This window comes from Equus quagga, chromosome 8, assembly GCF_021613505.1.
Source record: "Equus quagga isolate Etosha38 chromosome 8, UCLA_HA_Equagga_1.0, whole genome shotgun sequence".
Classification (NCBI taxonomy): Eukaryota; Metazoa; Chordata; class Mammalia; order Perissodactyla; family Equidae; genus Equus; species Equus quagga.
The window spans coordinates 46,260,630-46,285,345 of NC_060274.1; the positions used below are offsets into that span (position 1 = coordinate 46,260,630).

Consider the following 24,716-nt stretch of genomic DNA (forward strand, 5'->3'; position numbering starts at 1 on the left):
CAACAATGATTCCCCCTCTTTTGCTATTACCCGGACCCTCTCCCCATACTCATCCAGGCAACCGGGCACTTCCATGCTGCAGCAGCCATAGGTCAGGTCTCAGTCCTCAGGAACTGGTCACCTCATCTTCAGCTCACCCCTGCCTCCCGGGACCTCCAGGAGGCCACCGTAACTGCTATCCTCCTCCCTCACTGGGCCCCTTTCTCAGTCTCCTCTGCGGATGACTCTCCAACTCCAAGACCTCTAAATACTGGGGGATTCCAGCACCCGCTTCTCAGACTTCTTCCCGCCCTCCCGCCCTTCCTCCCCAGTGAGCTCATTCATCTTCATCACTGTAGACATCACCGAAAGCTAGAGGCTCCCTCGTTCATGTCTTTACAGACCTCGCCCCTGAAGTCTATGAGCACAACTCTCCCTGCCCATTGCCACTTCGCTGTTCCCTGGCCTCTCAACTCGAAGTCCTGGTCATCTTCCCCACACTGCTCCTGCATCTCAGCACATGGAAACGCCCTCCGTCCACTTGCTCACACCAAAGATTTTGATGTTGTCCATGTTTCCACTCTCTCTTCCATACACCCATCCAGTTTCCCACTTCTCCCCTGACTGTGTCCAGTCTAAGAGCACGATTCTGCTACCTGGTTTCTCGGCTTCTCTTCCTGCCCATCTGCAGCTTTCTCAACAGAGAAGCCAGAGTGATCTTTTTATGACCCATGTGCTCTGCCCCTGGCCACACACTTAGGGTGACCCCACCTCTCAGAATTAAATCAATGCCCTCACAACAGGTCCTCCACCCCCAAGGCCTCTGAAGGGTGGAGAGGGAGGGAGGAGGAGAGAGAGGGCAGAAAGGAGGCAGAGGACACAGGGGGAGGACGGGAGGGAGGAGGGAGGTGGAGGAAGGAAAACCGAGGGCCTTGAGAAGGTGCAGCCAAGTTTGAAAAGTGCTCCACCCTACTTCTGCTGAGAGAGCCACAGTGCTAGATTAAAGGCTCAAAAAAGTATGCGAGGAAAATAAAACCATTTGGCTCCATATAAAGCCCAAACTTATTCTACTATGACGTTCTTTCTGTTTCCACAGACTTGAAAGGAATGTCGGAAGGGCACCAGCCTTCTGCTCCATGTCCTTGTTTCCTCCTCAAGAGCCAGAGCAAGGGAGCAGCAGAGCCGAGGCCAGGTTGAAAGTCCACGCCCACCGCAGCAGGACCAGAAGATTCCAGGTCCCTGTGATGCCACCCGCCAGGTGACCATGAGAGTGAGATGAGACAGAGTCAGTCAAGGATAGGGCCCGCCTGATGGGGTTGAAGGTGTGGCCGTCACCCCCACTGTGTGTTCTCACCTCCTTCACATTTTCCCCTCACGATTTCTCTCTAAACGCTTCAAATCTACTTGAAAGACTGCCTTCCTATATAACTTCCAGTATTTTAAAACAAAGCCTATATTGACCCCAGTTAAAATCCCTCCAGTCTAGATACAATCTAATCCTGAATGTTATAGGATAACTTACCTTTCTAAGGGTTCAGTCTACAAGAGATAAGCTAAATGCAGGCACACAACTTACAGAAAAGAGGACAGGAGGAATGGGATGTCTTATCTCTGCAGGCTGATGAGAACAACACTGTACCCTCAGGGCGGGGAGGGAGCAGATCTGCTTTAACAAGGGAGTTTATCACCCTTCCCATCCTTAGTGGGGCCTGGATCCAGATTAATTACCAAAACCCTGGGTCAAGATGTTCCTCCACTCTGCCTCCCCTCTGGAGCAGACCTCTCAGCCCATGACAGGCAGGTGGGGGGCTGCCCTAGAGTGGCACAGAGTCTGGGTGGAGCAGCACAAACCAGGAGGAGGTGCCTGATCAATCCAGGAAGCCTGCTCAGACCCCTGCCCAGGTAGGGCCTTTGGGGAAGTTGGGACACACCTAATCCCGGGCCAGGTGGGAGGGAGGCCCAGACATCACGTGCGTGCCTCACAGCACCTGAGCCCATGGCCCATGGGCACCACGGGGCAGCAGTGCTGGTAGTGGATGCAGAAGTGACATTAGACAGTAGGAGACACTTAACCGTTAATTATCTCATGTGGGTCAAGTGTTATGCAGACGGACATTAAGTAGGGCAGCTGTTGTCAGGGAAAGCTCCGTGGTGGGTGTGAGGGTTGAGCTTGGAAAAGTGGTAGAAATTAGGGAGAGGTGGAGAAAGCAGGTGGGGGCAGAGCAACAAAACGATAGAGATGAGGGAACATGGGATACTTCGGCAACACAGGATGAAGCCCCAATGCCAAGGCTGGGGGAACTAGGAGAAAACACCCAGGGTACCAAAGCCAGGGAAAAGAGCCCCTTGTTGGACATTTACAACGGGCAAGGTTCCAAGCTGAGCATCAACACAGACCTTTCTCCTTCTCCTTCCTAACAGCACATAACATGAGGAACCCGTGGTCCAGGCTCTCAGCAACACTGGCATTTAACACGGTGGCCGGGACTGGGGCCTTGGGGCCAGAGCCCACAGGGAACAGAGGCTGGTCAGGGTGAAACACGATGATATCCATTCTGGCCTCACAGACTATAAGATAAAACAATTCTGGTTTCAGGAACAGAGTGAGACCCACCCCAAAAAGGGGAAAAGCTTCTAGGGAATTTCCTTCAAAAACATCATGGGAAGATGTGCTAAATGAAAATACATATTGGAAAAACACCTCGTTTTCTCACCCAAAATAGGCTGAAGGGTCTACACTCTACAATCTAGATGATGCTAAAGATTCCTCAAACTCCGAAGTTCCAGATGTTTACAAACATACTAACCTATTTTGTATGAAATTTAAATTTTTATTACGAAATTCTTTATTGTATAGTCATAAAATGAAATTTTAAATTGTTTTGTTTCAAAAAAGTAGACATATATCTACTCTAGCCACAGTAGTCCTACATTATCAGAGTCATTATAAATAATCACCAGGAGTTTTTCTTCTGAAGTTTGCATAATTTGCAGGATCTGTCATTTTCAAAGCAACATTTTTTTTCCCCATTGGCTCTAAAATCTGCAGTAACTAAGAAAGTACTCATCTCCCGATGAAGTCATCCACATCCATCACACACCCTCTGGACCCTCAGACATCAACTCGTTTGTCTACGAAGTAATTCATCAAGAGAAGCCCTGACAGCACAAAGAAAAGAGCACCTCTGAAATGTTACCCTCTTCTCTCCTCCACCCTCTTTTCAGGCCTACAGCTCTGTTATTTCTGAAAGCATGAAATGCTTTAAATGGCGCTATTCAATCAGAGCTTGTACGCCTTATCATAAATCTCATTGCATGTTATTACATTCCTCCATCTTCCCTTAATTGAGACTGTAACTTACAAAAATTAATCCTCCTTTCAACTTAGAATGGATTGTAACAGCCTGTTGATTCTGCTGCTCCCTCAGCAATATTGCTGCCAGGCTGCCCCCACCTTCAGAAAGAGCAAAGGAAAATCCATTTCTTGAAGACAGTTGGAATGTCTGGCCTACAAGTCACATACAGCAACACAGAGTAGCCCTCTGGCAGCTCTCCGTAGGGAAGCACGTAAAAAGCTCCCTCTGCTATCTCAGGAGCTATATTCCCTTGGGAGGTACTAAGGCAGAAAGTCCTTTGCAAAATATCAAGGATGGCCACACGCAACATTTTGGTAGATGTTGCTCTGAACATTCACATATAAAACTTAGTTGAAAAGTTGAACGAGCTACCAACATTGGATAAGGACCAAAGACCAATAAAAAACATTTTTAAAAAAGAGGTTCCCTTCCTGCATCTTGCATTCTACCTAAGCAGGTGCACACACCCAAGTTTCCTTTGCCATTCTTCTTCCATGCCTCTATTTCAGGGCAGTCCGGTTCCACAGAAGCTTCCATGACTACAAACACGGTGAGCCTGGTAAGAGTTGCTCTTGGGGTAAGACATCTAGAAGTGCTAGAGTATGCTATCCACAATTCTACACAACTGACAGCAGATACAAACATGTATAATCAGCATGCTTAGGTTCCTCACCCCTACTCTTCAATATTTGTGAAATCAAGCCATTCCCATTGTCAATGCCAGAAGAGCTACATTTTTACATCACAAAGATACCCAAGTTCCCAGTCTAATGACGCTGGCCACTTTCACAGGAGGACAAAGACAGTGGACATCTTAGATAATGAATCACCCAGGCCCTAGATTCAGCCTGCAATGACCCCCAGGGTCCTGAGGTAACTCACTAATGACCAGCATGGGCCCTCTGAGATCATAGTCCAGGCTACCGGAGAAGAAAGGTAAGTCCACTGTGCTCCCAGGAGTTACCTTTAACCATCTAAAACGTGAGTAAAATCAATAAAATAAGGGTAGACTCAGAGGATCCACAATGCTTTGGCTCCTGACACTACACGTCAGACTCAACAAGAACTAACCAGGTGTTGATCCCCAGGCACCTAGAGCTTTGCCCTGTAAGAGAGACCTCTAGCTCTTGATGCTTTGTCCACTGCCTTGGCTGGCCTGGGACATTGTCTTCCTGACCAGTCCTACCCCTGCTCTCCCAGACCAGAATGCAGATGACAGGCAGACCCACAGCCATGCCCCAAACCAGATGTCCAGGACACCAGCAGGAGGAGACTGAATCCAGAAAGGAGGACAGAAGGAAGGACACGGCATTCCTACAAGCCAAGAAAGAGGCAGTAAAGAAAGCAATCTACCGCAGCTGTATTCAAACAGCAAAAACCTGGAAACAACCCAAATGTCCATCAATAGGTGGATGGATGAACCAGTTGTGATGGGTCCACGCAAAGGAATACTACTCAGCAATAAAAAGGAGCAAGCTGTTGCTACATGCTTCAACTTCAGCACAGCTCCATCTCAAAATAATTATGCAGAGTAAAAGAGGACAATCAAAATACATCAGTTCCCTTTAGTTGCCTTTATGTAATACTCTAGAAAATGCAAATTAATCTGCAATGAGAGAAAACAGATGGGTGGAAGGGTGGGAGAGAAGGACTGCCAAGTGGCAGGAGGAAACTTTTGGGGGTGATGGATTTATCTTCATTATTTTGATTAAGGTGATGGTTTCATGGGTGTGTACATATATCAAAACTCATCAAATTGTACCTTTTAAATATGTGCAGTTTATTATACTTCAAATTGTTTTTTTTTAAACAAGAAAACAATTTGGGGGAGAAGAGGATATCAAGGGATTTGGTGTGACTAGAACAAGAAGGGTCGATTCTCACTATCTGCAGTAGCTATGTTCTGAATTAGTGAATACTGAATTAGCGAATATTGAACCTCTGGCCCTAAGGGAAATACAGTTAGGTTTCTATGAGCTTCTGGTCGCAACATTTTCATCAATCAATTAATATTTCATGTGTTTTTGTTTTTTTGTGTGTTTCTGTTTAAAAACAACTTAATATCTATACACAATTGATTCGTTAACATTGAAGTCTGGCCAACGGCACTATAAGCCATGCCTGAACAAAGCTGACCTAACACATATATGTTTTCTGTCAGGCGTATTACAACCTTCTTATGCGTAGGAACACCTCAACACTATGCTTTTGACAGCAAAATCACCAAGAAAAAGCACAAAAATGTGAATGATGTAGCACCAAATAGACTGCAAAAGGACACGTGTTTACAGTTGGAGAGCTGAGGTAAGAAGGAGAGCGTCAGCGTCTTGCCCGATCTCACGTGGGAACGTGCAAGTCAGGCAACTCAACCTCTCTGCCACTCTGTGCATGTCTACAAGTGACTGCAAAAGTTCCACGAGTATGGATTTTGGAGGTGCAGACACATTTTAGCGAGTAGGCAACTTCACAGATATGGGGTTGGTGAACGACGCGAATGAACGGGACTTCTTTGTGCCTTGGTGCTCTCATCTGTAAAATGGGGCAAGGGTGTATCTACTTCACAGGGCTATTGTGAAGATCACAAGAGTTCACGCGCAGACTCACTCACAACAGCACTGGCACTATGAGTACAACACACGTCAGTTATTGCTGTCATTGTCATTTGTACGGCCATCGGCTGATCTCTGCACCTCCTCTTTCCACAGAGCGAGTACTCTGCACTGCTGTCTACTTCCCCACAGCAGCGCCCAGCATCTGTGGACAGGGGAGGATGGGCCAGGCATCACTCCACCAAGTTCTGTGACATTGGGGGCATCACAGAGGGGTTGTACCTGAGCTGAGGCTGCTTGGTTTGGACCCCTATGACTTATCTTAAATAGCATGCTAACTGCTTTTTGCCTGCAGAACACTTTCTCCGAATTCAACTTTAACATTGTCACTACTTAAAAACACTCAGCTTCAAGAAATACTGCCCATTATCTTATCCCCAAAGTTGTCAGCAACTTATCAATACTTATGAATATTTTAAGATGATTTCAGTTCTCTTGAGAAACTCTCATTTTAAGGATACATTGGTAGTCACCAAAATCAAGGCACCAACATGTTCTGAGTAGCAATCAGCTCTTCTCCCAATTCTAATGGACAGAAATAATGGCAACAAATAGCTGGTTTTGGTTTTGAACAGGAGAAGTATGGCAAAGAGATGAACTGGCAACATGAAAAGAAATAAGAGACTGATTAGTTATCAGTCTTTGAAAGATTACTGAGTCCTAAGTCTTCCAATTTAGTTAAGAGCTGAAGACTTAAAAATTGTCCGCTTCACTTTAAAAACACTTAGACTTCTAACAGGCATTGACAGAATTCTGACAATTATTTTCATCTTTTGGCTGAACCTCATAAGGAACCAAATAATCATTCTCTACAGCTCCTTCTAAAACTCAACCACCACGAGCCAGCCTGGTGGGGAGTGGCTGGGTCCGGTGCACCCTGCTTCAGCAGCCCGGCTTCGCAGGTTTGGATCCCGGGTGCAGAACCTACACCACTCATCAGCCATGCTGAAGCGGTGACTCACATACAAAAGAGAGGAGGCACTGATGTTAGCTCAGCGACAATCTTCCTCACTAGAAACAAACAAATAAACTCGACTATCTTGTTCCCAGCAAAAGATTTTGAGTAGGAAACCTTAAAAGCCAAGTAAAGATTTCCAGTTCTAGCCAAGATGGAGTAGCCATGATGGACCTCAAATAACAAGAAGCAGAGGAAGACTCGGAGAGGTAGAAAGAAGGAGGCAGCTGACTGGGGACATTGGGACTTGAGGGAGAACGTGGCAGTGAGTTCCTGGGTTTCCTTATCATCTCCCACAGACCTCAGACAGGGCACTACAGAAGTCTCCAACCAGGAACCACCAACAGGCTGGGACAGGAAAAGTTCCAAGACAGCACGTTCCCACCACCAAAGGACCAGGAAAAGGGTGGCCAAACAAAACTAAAAATCTTTTGGACAATACTCACCCTACTCCAGCCAAACACCATTGGAAAAACTGCTCACACCCACCACGGTTTCAGCAGGCCGAGTGGAAACTAATTTTCCACCCCTCTCCTAGCCCCCGACTTGGCAGAAGCAGGTGGCCACACTGGGATCCCTCCTGGGTGGGGGGTGGGGGTCTGCTGGCCAAGCAGGAGCTGATCTTCTCCTACTCGGTGGACGCGGACACTCAATTCTTCTCCACTGGGGAGCTTTGCTTCCACTCCTCCTGGCATCATGAAGGGCACCATGGGGTGAGAGGTGGGGTTAACTGGCATTTCTTCCCCGTCCTCCATCTCCCATGCCAGCAGAGCCCAGTGAGGGGAGCTCAGTCTCCCCTCCAACTTGGCCGCAGGAGGTGTTGCTCTGGGAAGGTATAAGTGGGGCCAAGAAGGAGCTGAACTTCCACCCAAACTGACTGCGACAAGGTGTTTTGTGTCAGCCCTCCAGGTGGTGTCTGCAGGGCCCAACAGGCAACTGACATCTACCCCTACACAGACCTATGGCTAGGCCTCAACAGGAAAACTGCCTGCTAAGAAGGTTAAACAGGATCCAAAATCTCTCAACATAAAACCAAGATGTCCAAAATAAAATGAAAAGCACCTGTTGTACCAAGAACAAAGACAGCCGCAACTGGAATGCGAAAGAGTCAACCGATGCCAGCACTGAGATGACTGGGGTTGGAATCGTCTGACAAGCATTTCAGAGCAGCCATCAAAAAAATGCTTCCATGAGAATCACAAACACTCTCGAAATAAATCAGAGCAGAAAAGCTACATCTTTAAGTGACTCACAAGTAGGGTGGTAACAGTATTTTTCTCCCTTCAATCTTAGACTACTGATTTTTAGATTCTCTGCAGCAGGGAGTAACCGTTCTAAGACCTCATTGTATTTGGACCCAACGATTGTATTTGGACTCACTGTATTTGAATCATTCCATCAGATATTTATTGAGATCCTGCCATGTGCGAGGTATCATGCTGGCTGATCAGGAATACAGAGATATGCCCCATGATCATTGCTTTCTGGTACTTTCCAGTGAGGGGAAGAGGCATATGCAACATCACTGTATCAGGGCATGCTAGGTCAAGTGCCCAAAATGAGGTATGGGCACCCCAGAGAAGAATACAAAATGTCTGCCAAAAGAGGAAAGTGCATTGTTATAGAAACCTACAGACGAGAGAATGCCAAGAAAAGATGGAAGATACGACACCAAAGTGTATAAGAGCTTCTTAAAGATCTGTTCATGGCTAGCTGACCTTGAGCATCAAAGTCGCTGTGTGGCCCAACTATGATTTTCTGCCCTCAGAAAGAGGAAGGCAGAAGTCATTCCATCTTTAGTTAGAGTCTGAGAATGCTTTGGTTTAAACTTACTGTAAATGAGAAAGAACAAATGATTGGTGCAACTGGGCAGAGAAATGGTTTCTATCCTCAACCAAACTCTGTCATGTTAAATAAGTTAAAGTAGCTGCAGCCACAATAACTAGCCCTCCTCTGACTGCCATCTCAAAGGTAAGTGGTCAATGAGAGAGGTACCCTCCTATTGTCCATAAGAGTCCAGTGAGAGCCTGGCCACTGAGGGCACACCTGCCTCTGCTGGCCACGGGCAGGAGAGCACCCCATCAGAGGCTGAGCCCTGGGAGGGAGGCTGCTGCAGTGGATACTCAGCTTGGGGTTGTGATGCTGAGACCCAAGTCAATCCCTCAAAATTCCCCAAAGAGAACAAAACAAGCAACCATAAAACACAGCCAAAGGATGGCTAAGCCACGGTCCGAGAGAGGCCCCAGGCCTGAGGGAAACACTCAGAGACCTCTCCAAGATCACTAGTGGGAGAACAGAAATTGGACGATTAAGATCATTGGTACCTTTCTCTCTCTCCCCACTATGACCCCAAAACAACCAGAGCTCTTGAGATGCGATGAACCTGAGGGAGAACAGTGGGAGGACTGCCCTGATGCCCACTGCCCTCTCCCTACTTTACCACCCACGGCCCCATCACTCCAGGATCTGTGATTCCCATGGCAGGTCCGCACATAGCTAGGCACTGGGGGCCCTGGTCTGAGCCACCGTGCAAACTGAAGCCTGCTGTGACAATAACCATTTCCCTAATTAGCCACTAACTGGTCCCTCTCAGACCCTCTCATTTTGTGTGGCAGTATCTTTCGGAAATACCAAGGGACTGGGCTCCAACTCTTAGAGCAAACAAAACAGGAGATCTTACTGGAATATCTTGCTACTAAAAATACCTTCCGTGCCTGCAGGGGCTGTGGGCAGCCTACAGACCATGGTACCCTCAGCACCTAGGAGGGGACCTGGTATCAAATGGGTGATTGCGAGGAACTTATGGTATGAGTAGAAAAAAGCAAAGTGAGAACTAATCTATGAGCAGTTTCAATCAAATACATTATACAACACATACAAGTTAGTAGAGTCTAACCTTGGGTTAGATTTGTTCTCTTTAACACAGTGGCTCGAGGATGCCAAGGAGCCCCACCCGGCACTTGATGAGGTCGGCCCTGTCCTGGAGAGGATGCATATTCCAGACTGCCCGTTGGAATGGCCTAAGTGTGGAGCTCACAGACCCACACACCCTGTGCTACCTCCACATCCCATGAGAGTGCATTTTAGCAATTGTCTGGCCAGGACTAAGGGTGCAGTGGGTAACCATGGAATAACGTAAACTGGCTTTTAAAAAGTCTAAGACTTCCTGCCTCGGACTCATCCCTGGAGAAGTCCCTCATGAAAGTGTCATGATAATCACAGGGAGGAAACAAAAGGCACCCTGCCCACTGTCCTATTGCCCCCCAGACCCAGGGAGCTCCATGCCCCCTGGCTCAGCCACCATGTCCCACACTCACGTGCTGGATGAGAGGCATCTGTGTAAGAGATCAAGAAAGGGCTCTGTGGCTAAAAGAGTTTTTGGAATTTCCCACCCCAGAGCAATCTTTTGCGGCCCACCCCTTATTCACTACACTGACTGATCCCTCTGGGGACTCAGAGTCAAGAAGCTGGGGATGGCCGGGTGGCCACAAACCCCACTCTTGGAGGGTAGATGAGGCATGCCCCACACTGTTGCTTCCACGGCAGTGGACCCCACTGCTTAAGCTGCCGTTGATAATTAGATTTTAAGCCCAAAACAGGAGGATTAACTGTGAAATGAGGTTTCATTTCAACGTTGTGTCCATGCCAAGAGGTCCCTGATCGGGCTCTTGGAATTCAGAGGCTCATGGCTTTGAAAGAGAGCTGTGTTTGAACGACACAAGCAGAAAGAAAAAAGACAGAAGGCATAGGCTGGTCTGGTGATCCAAGAAGTGGGGGCAGGGGTGGTCTTGCCCTTTTCAGATGTCTCTTCAACACTGTAAAGGCTTGCCAGAAACAAAAACAGTCCCAAACCTGAAGGAATCTCAGCACCACTCATGATGACTCCCGTGTCATGGATGAAGGACAAAGCCAGCACAAAGAAGCAGAGGGACCAAGGAGGATGACCCCCTCCCCATGAGAGCATCAACCCAACCCAATCGCCAGGCACCGCCTTCCGCACCATGTCGTCAAGGACAAAGCACCTGGCCATGCGGAACCTGTGCCCTGGATCTCAGACACTGAACAGTTGGGGCTACAATGAGCCACAAAACGATTATTTTCACTCTAATTCATCCTCCTATGAGACTTTCATTTCTACAGCTTCTGAGAAAAGTCAGAGATAGAGCGCTTCTGTCACCTTCGTTCATCTCGCTGTGAGAAGGAGGATCAAGGGCCTCTGTTTTACAAAAAACAGTCCATCTCGATGGCACAGCCTGTTCCTCCAGGAAGGCGGTGAAAGTCTGAGGCGGTCACGGTTCATCAGAAGTGAGCGCCGCTCGGCAGGACTAGGGCAGGAGCAGAAGCTACAGCTACTCCTAACTCCCTGCAGGACGCTGTCCCTACAAAGGACCACTGACTCACAAGGAAAAAACCATGCTCTAGAAAAGAGCAACTTTCACATGAGCTTTCTAGAGGGAAACATGAAAACTCCCACATGTGTACTTTTTGAATTTGGAACCAAGTATGTAAAATGCTACTGACATCGGTAGAGGCTGACATTTGGCAAGCATCTGCTGAATGAACCAAATTAGTACAATGGCTAAGAACCCTTTCTTCTGCATTGTGGACAGTGAAGGAAAACCCAAAGGGAATAAAAGGTCCTGAAAGGAGGCCACAAAAAGGAGGGGGAAGAGAAATGAGAGGGGGAAGGGAGAGAAGGGAGGAAAGATGAAGGGAGTGCCCAGATCTTTGTACCAAGGACAGTGGACTCCCATCCCTCAGCCTCCCTTCAGCCCCTTGGGCTGGGGGTCCCTTCTGTTAGAGGCTACACTTAAACATTCCCATGCTGAAGCCCTAACCCCCAGGACTTTAGAATGTGCTCTATTTGGAAACAGGATCTTTAAAGATGCAATTAAGGTAAAATGAGGCCTTTAGGATGGGCCCTAACCCAGTGTGAACAGTGTCCTTATACGAAGAGGAGATGAGGACACAGACACGCACGGTGGGGAGACCACATGAGGACACAGGGAGAGAACAGTTGTCTACAATGCAAGGAGAGAGGCCTCAGGAGAAACCAGTCCTGCTGACACTGTGATCTCAGACTTCTAACCTCCAAGACTGTGAGGAAATACCTTTCTGTTGTTTAAGCCACTGCAGGATTGGTTATGGCAGGCAGTCTGAGCTGACTGATGCACTCTCTAACAGCTGCCCCCAACCCCCATCTTCCATCCTCCCTGGGGGCAAAGGCTCCAGCAGGCACATTTGCTAGAAGACCGTTCTGACCCCCTCAGTCCTCCAACTAATATCTCAGACCCACTGACAGCACAGTAAGAACCCCAGCCCCCTGGCTGACCAGGATGAAAGGGAAGGTCCGTTCCCAGAAAGGGCTGTCTCAGCGAAGCCCTGAGGAGAGGAGGCGCCAACACTTGCCCCGGACCTTCATTTCTCACCTGTATCCCCAGCTCAGTGCTACAGGTGGGGCAGACCGGCACTCATGCTGGAAAACAAAGCCTGAGTCAAGACCCGCCTCACCATTCTGTTCTGGCCCATCTCCAAAAACAACAGCTGCCGACTTCTGAGGGCTTACTATGCTATTCTCAGAATAACCCGGGAGGCAGATTATGACCCCCACACTTTAGGGAAAGCAAAGGGGGACTAGAGAGGGTGAGCAGGCAGTTGGCATGGAGGGTGGTCTGCAAGGCCCAGGTCAAGCCCAGCCCAGCATGGTCTCTCCAACCCCTCCCACCTCAGCTCAATGAGTGAAGACAGGGAGGGAGCTAAACCGAGGATGGGGGGGCGGGGGGAGATGATGGGGACACGAGGCAACTCCCTGTAGAAACAGTGGAATAAAGGGTCTATTGTTATGCTTCTGCCTATAATGACATGCATTTATTGATCTCACCTTAATCAATATTTAACAGACGATTCTTCTGTAAAGAGAGAAACAATCTACCAGTGAAAATCAAACAGACTTTACCTGTCCAGGGCTTGCTCGGGCTCCGTCTGTTTGGCGGCTGCCTGGCTTGACTGGGAGGACCCAGGTGAGAACCAGCTGCTGGTCACGGGGCCGCCGCTCCCCACAGCTCCCTCCTCTGGCTCAGCATGCTGCTCAACTCCAAAGCTGAAAAGTCAAAGAGGCCATCACTGAACACGCTGAACTTGTAGAAATGTGAATTTTATGCTCTGCACCCGGGACTAAAAGGTTTAAAACAGACATACTGAATATTTTCTCTTCAAGGAGATAATTTAAAAGACTCTTTGAAGAACAGAACAAAAAGGAAGTCCACAAGAAGTAGGTTTCTAGTTGCCATGTCAACTGACAGCAGGGAGAAATGCTAGGGCCCAGAAGAGCAATGGGAAGTCCCCTTGGGCTCCTAGGTCACTGCCTGCAAGTCTTCCCCCTCCTGAAGAACAAGGACCCCCAAGGTAGGTGGGGTATGGAATGCGCAGACCTTTGCCCCCCCGCAAGGTCAAGTTTACCTATAATTTATGCTTCAAGCCCAGATCAAAGCCCATGTCCTTCAAAGGGTCCTCCCAGGCTACAGACCTCACCCCACGCCACAGGGACCTTCTTCCACCTGGGACCAGGTACCAGCCCCACCGAGTCCACACTGTTCTCAGAAGGCTCTGCTGAGCACAAAAAGATGTTCTTCACGCGGAACACGCATGTTCCACAGGACAGGGGTAGAAGCAGGCTGACCTGCAGTTAGAATCCTGGCTTTTTTCTCTGATTCATTTATCCAACTCATATTTACTGAGGGCCCAAGCTACTGTTCTAGGCTTGGAGGAGAGGGTGGGAACTGAGACAAACCCTTGTCCTGCTGGTGGTGACTTGGTAGTTAGCTGGGCAACTCTCTGGTATCTCCGGACCCAGGCTCCTAGGCAAGGCAGTGGGGAGAAAGCCCACCTCCCTGAGGATTATAATAGATTTCACTGGGATGACACTGAATCTTCACATGTCTAAAGGAAACACATACAATGACTTAAGAGGGAGATCAGCATGGAGCAAGGGCTCATTCGAGAAGAGTCATCACTGTTGTTATCTTTGTATGTTTGAGCTGGTCCACTGCCTGACGTTGGTGTCCTTGGGTGGAGAACAGATCACTCAATAAAGTGATCATAAACTAACCCTTCCTGATGATTTAACAGTGGAAATAAAACCAGCCCTGCCTCTGACCTGACATGGAATAAGTCATGGGCCTATAACTTTGAAAACCAATGTATAGGATCCCACTAGGCATGCTGGCTAGGAATCAGGCATGGGAGCCAGACAGCCGTGGCCGTCTCCTGACACTATCCCGTTCTTAGCAGGTGACGTCTGGGTGAATTGCTGAACTCAGTGAACCTCAGTGACCCCCAACTCCAAAATCGATGTGAAAATAGTATCTCCCTGAAGGGCTTTTATGAGGCTGAAACGAGCTAGTGCATGTAAAGACTTAGGATTCACCATATAGTAACTGCTAAACATAGTTACCATTAACTAAACACGTTAGCCACCTGCAAGCTGTAAAGCCTGATGTCTAGATGGATGCTAATCTTTTTAGAATCAAAAGGGGAGATACATGTTACTGATTATTTGACTCCTCAAAGCTGAGCATCGCATGTATATGCAAAGGCATTTTATTAAGGGTACCTGCTTTCACCCTCTCAAACAATTTGTGAGTCTGAAAAGTATTATAATGATTATGTAGAGTGGAACATCTCTAAATTCTATGAATATTCAAACAAGTATGAGGGTCTCTGCAATGACAATGGGAATTGTCATTGTTAGGAATGTTGGGAATGCTGTTGGGGTCACCTAAGGACAGCATGTACCTGTGGATCACTTCTATTTCTCATATCTTTTCCAGAGAATCTATTCTTTTCCAGGATTCTGATCCAAATGCCCCAGGACTACTTCCAAATGCATCTTTCATGCATATGCCTTCAAATTTGCAACACGTGCTTGGGAGGTTTGCTTTTTATAATGGGCAAAATTAATTAAGAAATTAGACATATTATATATTATAATTAAAGAAAAATGACATATAGTTGTCAGTCCAGCTGGTCGCCACTTCAACCATTTTTGTCTGTTTTTAAGAAAGTGGATATTGAACTTTATAGTAGACAAAACAAAGACAATATGATTTTTGAACTTGAACTGAAAAGAGTTACTGAGATACAGTACCTCCTCAATAAGAGCAGGACCAATCAACAGACACGAGAGTGTGTACTGCAAACACACCTGCAGGCATCATTTACGACAGCTCCAGCCAGCACCCACAGCAGGCACCACCAACCCCCGAGTGCGGACCAGTATGCCTCCTGCACTGAGCTGGCCACTGCCCCTGCACCTCAGAGTGAATGGAACGCTCTCGGTGCTGTCGGCCCTTCAGTCAGCATGGGCTTCTCAAGCAGTTTTATAGCCAGGCACAACATTAACCTGAGATCTTAAAGAATGTATGAACTTGAGTGAAAAATAAATGTCTTAACTTACTTCCAAAATATTTCAGAAACAAAGGACCTCTTGATTTCTGTGTAGTATCTTTGATATCTTCCAAAAACTCCTGGGTTAATATAAAGTTTTCCTTCTGTCTAGCTTTCTCACAATAAATATTTAGAGTAATAACAGTGGATATTTAGACACTCAACAAATCCCAATTTTCATGACGAGGATACTCAGCCTGTTCAGCCAGACAGCTCTGGAATGAAGTCTAGGCCTTCTCAAAAGGGGACAGAGTACCCTTAATTTAAAAAAATTAAATTCAATATTGTATTGATATCAGAGACCACTGTTTTCAGAGTAAGAAGGTGCTTATGAAGACAAATTAAGAAATACGTCAATGAAATGGAATCAAAAAAAAGGCAAAGCTTTAACAAGGAATTATAAAACTTCAGAATGCTATTGCCAGAACCTCTAGACAACTTAAAGGACAAGTAACCATTCAAGCTGCAACGCCACACCTCACACCCCCTTCATCAGGCCCGAAGACAGATCTGCCCTTCCGGCAATGCCACAGCTACCTTCCTGGTAAAGATGACAGAACATGGAGACAAAGGAAGCTAGCAGCAGAAGGAAATTAAAACATAGGAACGTGCCCACCCAAATGCCAACACCATACCTTCAAACCATTAAACACACAGGAAACATTCAGCAGGGACATTTTGGCCCAAGCCCAGGAGGGCCCCTTCTTTGATGGCCCATCCATCAGCAGACACTCGGGGGCTCCACAGAGATGGCGAGCATGGCCCGGGACAGAGTGCTCACATCCCAGAAAGAATTTCCCAAGTGGCCACCACCACGAAAACCAACAAAACTTAACTAAAACGTATGAATGGGCCCAGACCCCACCTGGTTCTCAATTCTAGGGTCAAGCAGAACCAACCATCCTACCAGTCCTCACCATGGGGCTTCCAGGAGCCACCAAGCAAACCCACAGATGGGTTACCCAAACGAAACCTGTCCAAGGCCATACAGACGAGAAATGCAAAGAGAATAAGGGACCGCCTACCCAAATGAGGCAGACTACTTCTCTCTAAAGCTAGTCCAAAGTCAGCAGAGCAGAGAGGGATAGGACAAACGCATGCACAGACACAGTAACTGACCAGAAGGCAGATGGAAATTTCCCCACTCTCCATAGCTGATACACATACATGCATAGTTTAGTTCAGTCCTCAGAACAGGCCTATATAAACAAAAGAATTTCACCACACTTCCCTGAGAGACATAAAAGACCTGGACAAAGGGAAACACACTAAGTTCCTGAATGGGAAAATTAAACATCAAAACCATTTCGATTCTCCTAAAAGCAATTAATTTAAAAATTAAGGTTAATTTTGTAAATGAAATGCTCTATCAACCTAAATTCATTGAAAATGATAAAATAAATAAATAGTAAGACTGTCAATAGTAGAGCATTAAGGGAGAATTACTCTCATCACATAGTAAAATATTATAAAGCAAAAGTAGTTAAAATAGTGTGGTAGCAGCACAGAAACACAAGCTGGAGTCCATCAGGAAGAGCGAGGTTTACCAATATCAGTGTGAATATTTTCACAGCAGCACCGCGCTATGTCAACTATCCTGATATAAGAGTGTGTCCAAATCATCATGCTTCCACAACCTGGCACACAGGACCCATCAGACTGGAATCCCAGGGCTTCCCAAGCCTTTCCTAACTCTCACAATGACGCCACCCAAGATGAAGGTGACAGCCGTGACGACCACAGAGATGGCAGTGATAGCCACCCTTGACTGACAGCCTATTATATGTCAGACCTCTCACCGAATGCTCCACATGTAAGAGGTTCTTGAAGATCAAGCTAAAAGGAGCAAACGCACGTGAGACATAATAAAACAGGCAAAGATTAGTGGTTCTTAATTAAAAACAATTCAACATTGTCAATGCTTTGAGGCAGAAGTATTACCCCATTTTATGGATGAAGAAACTAAGACTGGGAGGCAATAAGTACCCGCCAAGGTCACAGAACTAGTAAGTGGAAGAGTCAAGATTCAAATCAAGGGATGTTTGAACCCAGAGCATCTACTTTATTATTTTGTTAAGAAAATATCTTTGTATGATAAGAAAAGAGACTAGGAAACTTGTACTTATTTGTAAGGTTTCTCTTCATTTTTGTTCTTTCACCTACACTGTTTGGAGCATATTTTATTTTCATTTAGAGAAAAAAATAGCCAAAAGTAAGAGCCTGAAATTCAAAGCGTAGAGGGTAATGAGGGAAAAAAACCCTCTGCTCACCAGTAATTAGGATGTTAGTGATGAGGTATAAAACAAGGAACCCTCTTAATCTAACAAAGGCATCTACCAGAAACTTCCGGCAGGCAGGTAGCCTACATAACGTAGAAGCACCAACAACCTTCCCGTTAAAATCAGGGCCAGGAAGCCCATGATTATAGTTTTAGCCACCAATGTTCTAGAGGTCTCAGACAACACAGTGAGATAAGAAACAGAAGTGAGGTGTAAATGTCGACTAAGAAAAGATAAAAAGTCTGCGTTACTCACAGACGAAATGCAGGACCATCAGCTAAAAAATGGTTACAGCGAATGTGAGCATTTAGCAAGGTCGCTATCCCAGGGCCACCCACACATCCTCGGTCCTTCTGTACACCAGCACCAAGACAGAAAGTCTAATGGTAAAATGGTTTTATTCACAGATGCAACAAATACAACCTACTTAAAAAATATACACAAGATCCTTTGAAGAAAACAAAAGACCTTTGGTGAGGAACCTGAAAGAAGACACGAAGGTAGAAACATCACTTTCTGGGAAGGGGAGTGCCACACCCACAACGACACTCCTCTGCAGTTAAGGGATGGATGTGATACAACCCCAGTGAACACCCCAGTGTGCCAGGGACTCAGCTGGCTGATTGACGGGCATAGGAACAGACACAGAAGGCTAAAGAGCACAATAAAAAAATCTGGATGGAAGTGAATGAATGACAATATAGAATGAAAAATAAGATCCAGGATCATTGCCCATTGGTGCACAGTAAGACACGGTCAGATCCTCACCTCCCACCATTCCTGATAGATTGAAGGTATAAACATTACAAAACATACTAAGAGAAAGCATGGAAGAATAATGTTACAAAATCTGGGTGAGAAAGATCTTCCTAAGCAACATTCTTAACCTGAAGCCATGAAGGAAAAACCAACTCCTTTACAGCAAAAGGCCCTCTATACAAAATCAAAAGACAAGCAAAAAGCCTTGGGAGAAAATATTAGTAGCACTATGCAGCAATCTGCATTTAGTAAATCTCTTGTTTATTAAAATAAGAGATAGGGTAAGCAGCCCAGTGTAAAAATGGGGAGAGGACAGAAGCAAACAGCTTGCAAAATACACATGTGAAACATGCTCAACTTCACTAGTAACCATGGAAATACAAATTATAATAGCAAAAATGAGCTATAGTTTTTGACCCATCAGATTGCTGAAAATGAAAAGGGCTGGGACAACCACTGAGAGTGGGGAACAGCCTAGGACACAACAGGCCTCCACAGGCTTGGGGCAGCCAACTGGGCAGCATCTCCCAAACTTCAGCCTTAGGCACAGGAATCCTACTTCTCATAACTTATCCTCACAGGCACACACTCATACACACCTGTACACACACACACAGGTCCTTCACTGCCACACTCTAACATGGAAAAACTGGAAGCAACTGGAAGCCCCTGCCCAAATCTCCCGTCCCTCGCTGCAGGTCACCGCACGGCACCCACCAACTGCACGTGGCGAGCCCAGGAGTCCTCCTCTAGCCTTCCTCTTTCACACCTCCCTCCCCTGTAATCCACCAGCCCAGTCAATGTTGGCTGTAGAAGCACCTGAAATCCATCCACTGCCTTCCATCTCTGCTACCAACGGGGCCACCAACCTCACCTGACCTGGAACAAGCTCTCAGCAACTGCTGCATCCTTGCTCGCTCCCAGACTGGGCTTCTCAGTGGGCTTCAGATGCACCCCAAAGCCCAGCGACAGCCGCCAAGCTGACCCATGGGCCCTGCCTCCCCCACCAGGTTCCTGGGGAGCCACCCACCTGTGATTCACTTCACCCACCAGCCTCCTCTAGGTCCTCGGACACTCCTCTTCCTCATGCCCTTTGCATGTTCTTTGCCCTCTACCTGAATGCCTCCTTCATTCCAGCTCCTCTCTCTGTGGCTCCTCGGGGCAGGCAGGCCTCTGCACACCCTGTCCAGGCCCCTCTAGCCCCTGGTCCACCACCCCGGGACTCCTCAGGTGTGTATAGCTGATCTTCCCACTGCTGACTTGGTGTGTGTCTGTCTCTCTACCAAGAAGCCACTCTGCAGGCAGAAACCACATTTGTCCAGGACATTGCTGTATCCCCAGCTCTCGGCAAGGGACTAAGCAGCTCAATCTTTGCTGAACACATGAAAAAATGCCCCAACAGGAGCCTGGTAACCATATAGGAGTGCAGCGATTCTCCAGGCTGGTAGGCAGCTGACAGAAAGAGCCCCCATGGAACTGGGTGTCTGGTCTGTGAGAGGCAGCGTGGAAGTGACAGCCTGGCTCAGCCCAGGGAGCAGCCTGCCTCCTGTGCCTCAATCTCCTCAACAGAAATGAAATAAAATAGTCCCAACCTCATGCAAGTATTAAATGATGCAATTCCCATAAAGTGCTTCTCAAAGAGCTGGCAGAAGGTAGCGCTTGACAGATGTCAGCAACTAAGATAAAAGAGAAAAAGAACTAAGAAATAGGCGATGTTTGTGTAAAAGGGGAATGTGACAAATGTGCATCCACGAATTTCAAGCATAAAAAGCCCAAGAAGAATTCCGAACACTGACCTGGAGGGAGGCTCACAACGATGAAACAGAGAGCACGAGAGCGGGGATTTCACTCCTTTCTCTACAGCCTTCTGGGTTTGAATGTTTAGAAGGAGGAACATGAACCACTCACGTGATTTTTAGAATTAATCTACCTAGCAAGAAGTGCTTTAGTCAAGTTTCAGATCAATGGTCCTGTTTGTTCTCCTCCCTTCTCACCCTCACCCAAAACCTGCACGCTGAGTCCCTTGAGATGCTCAAGCACTGTCTCCCTCCCTCTGCTCGAGTGGCTGGCTCTCCCCTCTTTCTAGGATTTCCAGAGAAACCACCGCTCTATACCTAAAACAATGAGGCCATTAAGTGCTCCAGGCAAGTCACATGAACAGAACAGTGCACGCAGACGCTGTTCTGTACAGGCTGATTCTAGAAACGCGGAAGGACTTGTCTATTTTATTTTATTTTCCTTCCTTTCTTTATTTTGCATCTCCTTTCTTCCCTTAGGAGGTTAAAAAAAGTAAGATAAAGAGCAAAGTAAGTGAAGACAACATTGCTTGTGGACAAAGTACATCATTTAACTGAATTTTCAGCGGCAACAGTTTTGAGTGAGGAAGGCACGGCCAACAGCTGGTTGAGATTCCGCCCTTCTGCAGTGAGTAAATCTACAGGAAATGGAGTCAATCCTGTTTGGATGCTTTATTGCCACTCTGAAAACAGCCCATTATGAAGATTAGCCAAGCCACGGACACACCACAAAGTCTAATATCCCCCCACCTTCAGGACTTTATATTTTAAAGATAATCACATCTTTTCTTTCTCTGTACCATTCAATATATGCAATAGGTAACTACTGTGGGGTCTAGGTTTTCAAGAAAAAGTATCAAAGCATACATATTTCTGGTCCCTCTGCTCCAGAAATCAAGATTTTTAGCAAGGACAAGGGAGATGTACAGTCTAGTCAATGCAGGAATGGTCAGAAATCGATGATGAGCGGCTCTGAAATGATTATTGAACAGTAGGCAGGTCTGACAAGACTGAAAATGGACCAGCGTAAGGCATATTAAAAACTACTAAATTTAACAATTTAATCTACTTTTATGACTTTTATAAAATCTAGCAGTATGAATCTTTAATGACCTCTAATTATCTCCGTGTATTTAGTCCTCTTCATCTGCTGCTCAGCCCTTTCAGCAGCTTCCTAAGTCCCTGTTGGCTGGGCCAGTTCAGACCCTGTGGGGCCCGAGAACAGCACCACCCCGTCGGTGCGGGAGCAACAGGCTGCCCAGCCCGGCTCCTGATCCTCCAGTTCCAAAAGCAACACCTGAATCCTGAAAGTATAGGATGGAAGGGTACAGCAGACCTGAAAGGTTGTTATGGGCTGCAGGTTTGTGCCCCCCAAAATTCATATGTTGAAGCCTAAACTCCCAATATCGTAGGATTAGGAGGTGGGGCCTTTGGTAGGTAGCTGGGTTATTAGATGGAGTCAAGATGGTGGGGGTCCCCATAATGGGATTAGTGTCCTTATAAGAAGAGACCAGAGAGCTAGTACTCTTTCTGCCATGTGAGGACACAGCGAGAAGGCAGCCATCTGCAAACCAGGGAAAGACTTACCAGGCTCTGAATCTGCTGACATATTGATCTTAGACTTCCCAGCCCCTAGAACTATAAGAAGTAAATGCCTGTTGCCTAAGCCCCAGTCTGCGGTATTCCGTTATAGCAGCCTGGAGCAGACTAAAACAAGGGTAGACATACTGACCACCCTGACGCCAGCACTAAACTGCTCAAGGAAGGAAAGAAGAATTCATTTGTTGTTTCCTAACCTCAAAATGTAAATGACCCCACCCTGGCAGAGACTCCCTTAGTCTCCCCCTCCTCCATGAAGAGGCTCTCCCCTGGCCACATGGTCACTTGCTCGGGACACACGAGCATCAGGGACTCTCCCCAGAAAGCAGAATGTCCTGCTCAGGCATGCAGAGCCAGTACAGTCTTCTGGGTCTCATGTCCACCAGTCCCACTGAAGAGTCACAGTGTGGCAGCTCCCAGGAGCAGTTCCCTCATGCTGCCTCCAAAGCCCTTGGCCAAGCTACAGGTACAGCTTAGCGCCAAAAGTGTCCCTTGGGGCATGAACAGTTCTTACATGCTCCTATCAAGGTGCACCTCTTAGATGCCACATATCAATGAGCCCACCATGACGGGACCTGACAGGACCAGTCATCTCCTTGTTCAGGGACATGAGCCACGGCAGGGGTGAAGACCTGACAGAGAGACCAGCACAGAGCAGACCCTCCTGCCACTGGCTGCATCTTTCCATCCTTCCCCGTCCACTGTTTTGTTCCCTTGTCATGTACCAGGAGCCCGCGTGTGCCTCCCAAAGACCCAGTGCTGTCTGCCTGGGACCTGGGAGACCAAACTGAGTGAACAGCAGAAACCGTGTGATGCTCTCCAACCCTCTGGTTCCTTATCTGAGCAAGAAGGGCCTCAGGCACTCACCTGCTTCTTAGATTAGGGTTCGGAATGAGAATTTATTTGGATGGAAACGTTCTCTACTTTCCAAAAACAGAGACTCGACAGCCAGATTACAAACACTCTCAAGCTTGCCACCCTCTCATCACCCAGTACTGGCTCCTATCCGACTTACGGGGTGGCTGTGCAATGACAATGCTAAACACAGAGTAATTCTTTGGCTATTTTCCTTCAAGCTAAACGAAGTAGACAACCTGCAGTGTTACAAACAATTTGGAAAAGACAACATGGGAAGCTAGAAATACTAGCTTATGCAGTCATTCTGCTTTTACCTGGCTCTAGTAATTTGTGCAGAAAAGGTAAAGACTCACATTGCCACCTCCTTCAACCCCCAAATGACTCTCAATTTAGAATTAATTACCCTGACAGAAGAGAAGAGTCTTTCCATGCCAGTCGAAAGGCGTCTGCTGTTGAAGATAGAACACCACTTCAAAGGCTCTCATAAACCCAGGAGCTCACGCAGACAGCTGAATGCTTTGCTACCCTCCTTAACAATCACCTTTTACATGTTTACCTTAGTCCTGAAATTCATTATTTTTTCATTAATTCACTCCACAAACATTTATTGAGTGGCTCACTATGTTCTCAATCTCAGTACTGTCAGTTACAGAGCCATCTAGAATTGGTCCCTAACCTAAACTTTTAGGGCAATTGATCTAAGACACAGGAGTGTGTCCAAATCTTGGTCAGGATCCCATACTGAGAATATGAGAAGAGAATCAGCTTGCGGTATGCATGACCTATCACTGCTTTTATCCATTCTGCAAAAACCTCACGCAATGTTGAAACACATTCTAAATGAACTTGTTCTCAGGTGCCTAGCAGGGGACCCTCAGCTGTTGACAATCCCTATGGGGAACAACCCTCAACAACTGCTGACTTGTTTAGGAATCCTAGCTGTTCACACATCATTCACCAAAGAACAAGTCCTCCTCCTGCCTGGGAAAGTTTGCCCCTTGGACTGACCAGAGGCAAAGCAAAGGGAAGAAACAGGGCTCCACTCACCAGTCAGAAGAGAAGAAAGCTACTCTAGGGGCCACTGGGGTGGCTGGTGTCCCAAGCAAATCACTCGGAAGTTCACCTCTGAGCTCAGGTGAGTGCTCCTTAAAACATTCACTGCTCCTCCCTCGAATGGAGCCTCAGCGAGGAGCCCGCATCTGCCCCTGCAAAGCTAATTCTACTTAACTCCACCAGTGAAATCCATACTTAGCATTTCATTACTCAATTCTCCTCCTCGTGGCGACTAAGCTACTAAAACAGTCACAAAAGACTGACTTCAAATGGTCTCCTATAAAGATTAAGTTTATCTAAATCTTTTTAGAATTTTATTCTCTTCCACAGTTGTGACGTCAAATGTTCAGGACAGGCCATCATACCACACACGAGGTCAGGCTCCACAGGAAGAAAGCTAACGTTGAGACTCAAGGTGGAATCTCTCATTTTAACCAAAAGCACCTGCCTTGGCCACTGAAACAGCTTCTCTTGGCAAATACAGATCATGTATTCCTCACGTCACTCACCCTTCCCTCCTCTTCACACTTCTCAAATTGACCGGTCCTCAACACCTCAGCATGTCCCCTGGCTGTGCTCTACCGCTCCCATGCTTCACCTGTGGGGTATAGTTAAAAAAAAAAATATCTGGTCTTTGTTTCAGGTTTGTGCTACACAGCTCCTAAGACTCTCAGAATTTCCAGAGCAACAAGCGTCTTTTGTAGGCTAATATCTTTTGTATGATGTATGCTAATAGATGTGAACTCCAGTCTCCAGGGAGGGGAGGGGGGCTGAAAGCCCACCCTTTAATCATGCCTCGGTCTTTCTGGTGACCAGCACCCATCCTAAAGCCATCTTGGGGCCCCCAGCCAACCTCTGGAGAGAGGAGAGGGGCCAGAAATTGAGTTAATCACCAATGGCCAATGAGTTAATCAATCATGCCTACCTAACGGAAACTCCATCCAAACCCCTAAAGGACAGGGTTCAGAGAGATTCCAGGGTGGTGAACACTGGGGTGGTGGGAGGGTGGTGTATGTGGAGAGGACATG

The 24,716-nt window shown here is 46.9% G+C and overlaps 1 protein-coding gene across 5 annotated transcripts in view; it reads right to left on the minus strand.

Annotated features, from left to right (window-relative positions):
- The window catches only part of GRB10 (growth factor receptor bound protein 10), a 182,446-nt gene extending 158,160 nt beyond the window's left edge, over positions 1 to 24,286 (minus strand). For 4 of the 5 annotated variants that reach the window (XM_046669594.1, XM_046669591.1, XM_046669592.1 and 1 more), the window contains exons 1-2: positions 24,198 to 24,286; positions 12,856 to 12,999 (exon numbers count right to left, since the gene is read on the minus strand). The gene's annotated coding sequence lies outside the window, so the exon portion shown is untranslated. Of the gene's footprint in view, positions 1 to 12,855; positions 13,000 to 24,197 lie in introns of those variants that run through there. The other variant, XM_046669599.1, reaches the window with a different exon arrangement.
- Between the last annotated feature and the right edge of the window lie 430 nt (positions 24,287 to 24,716).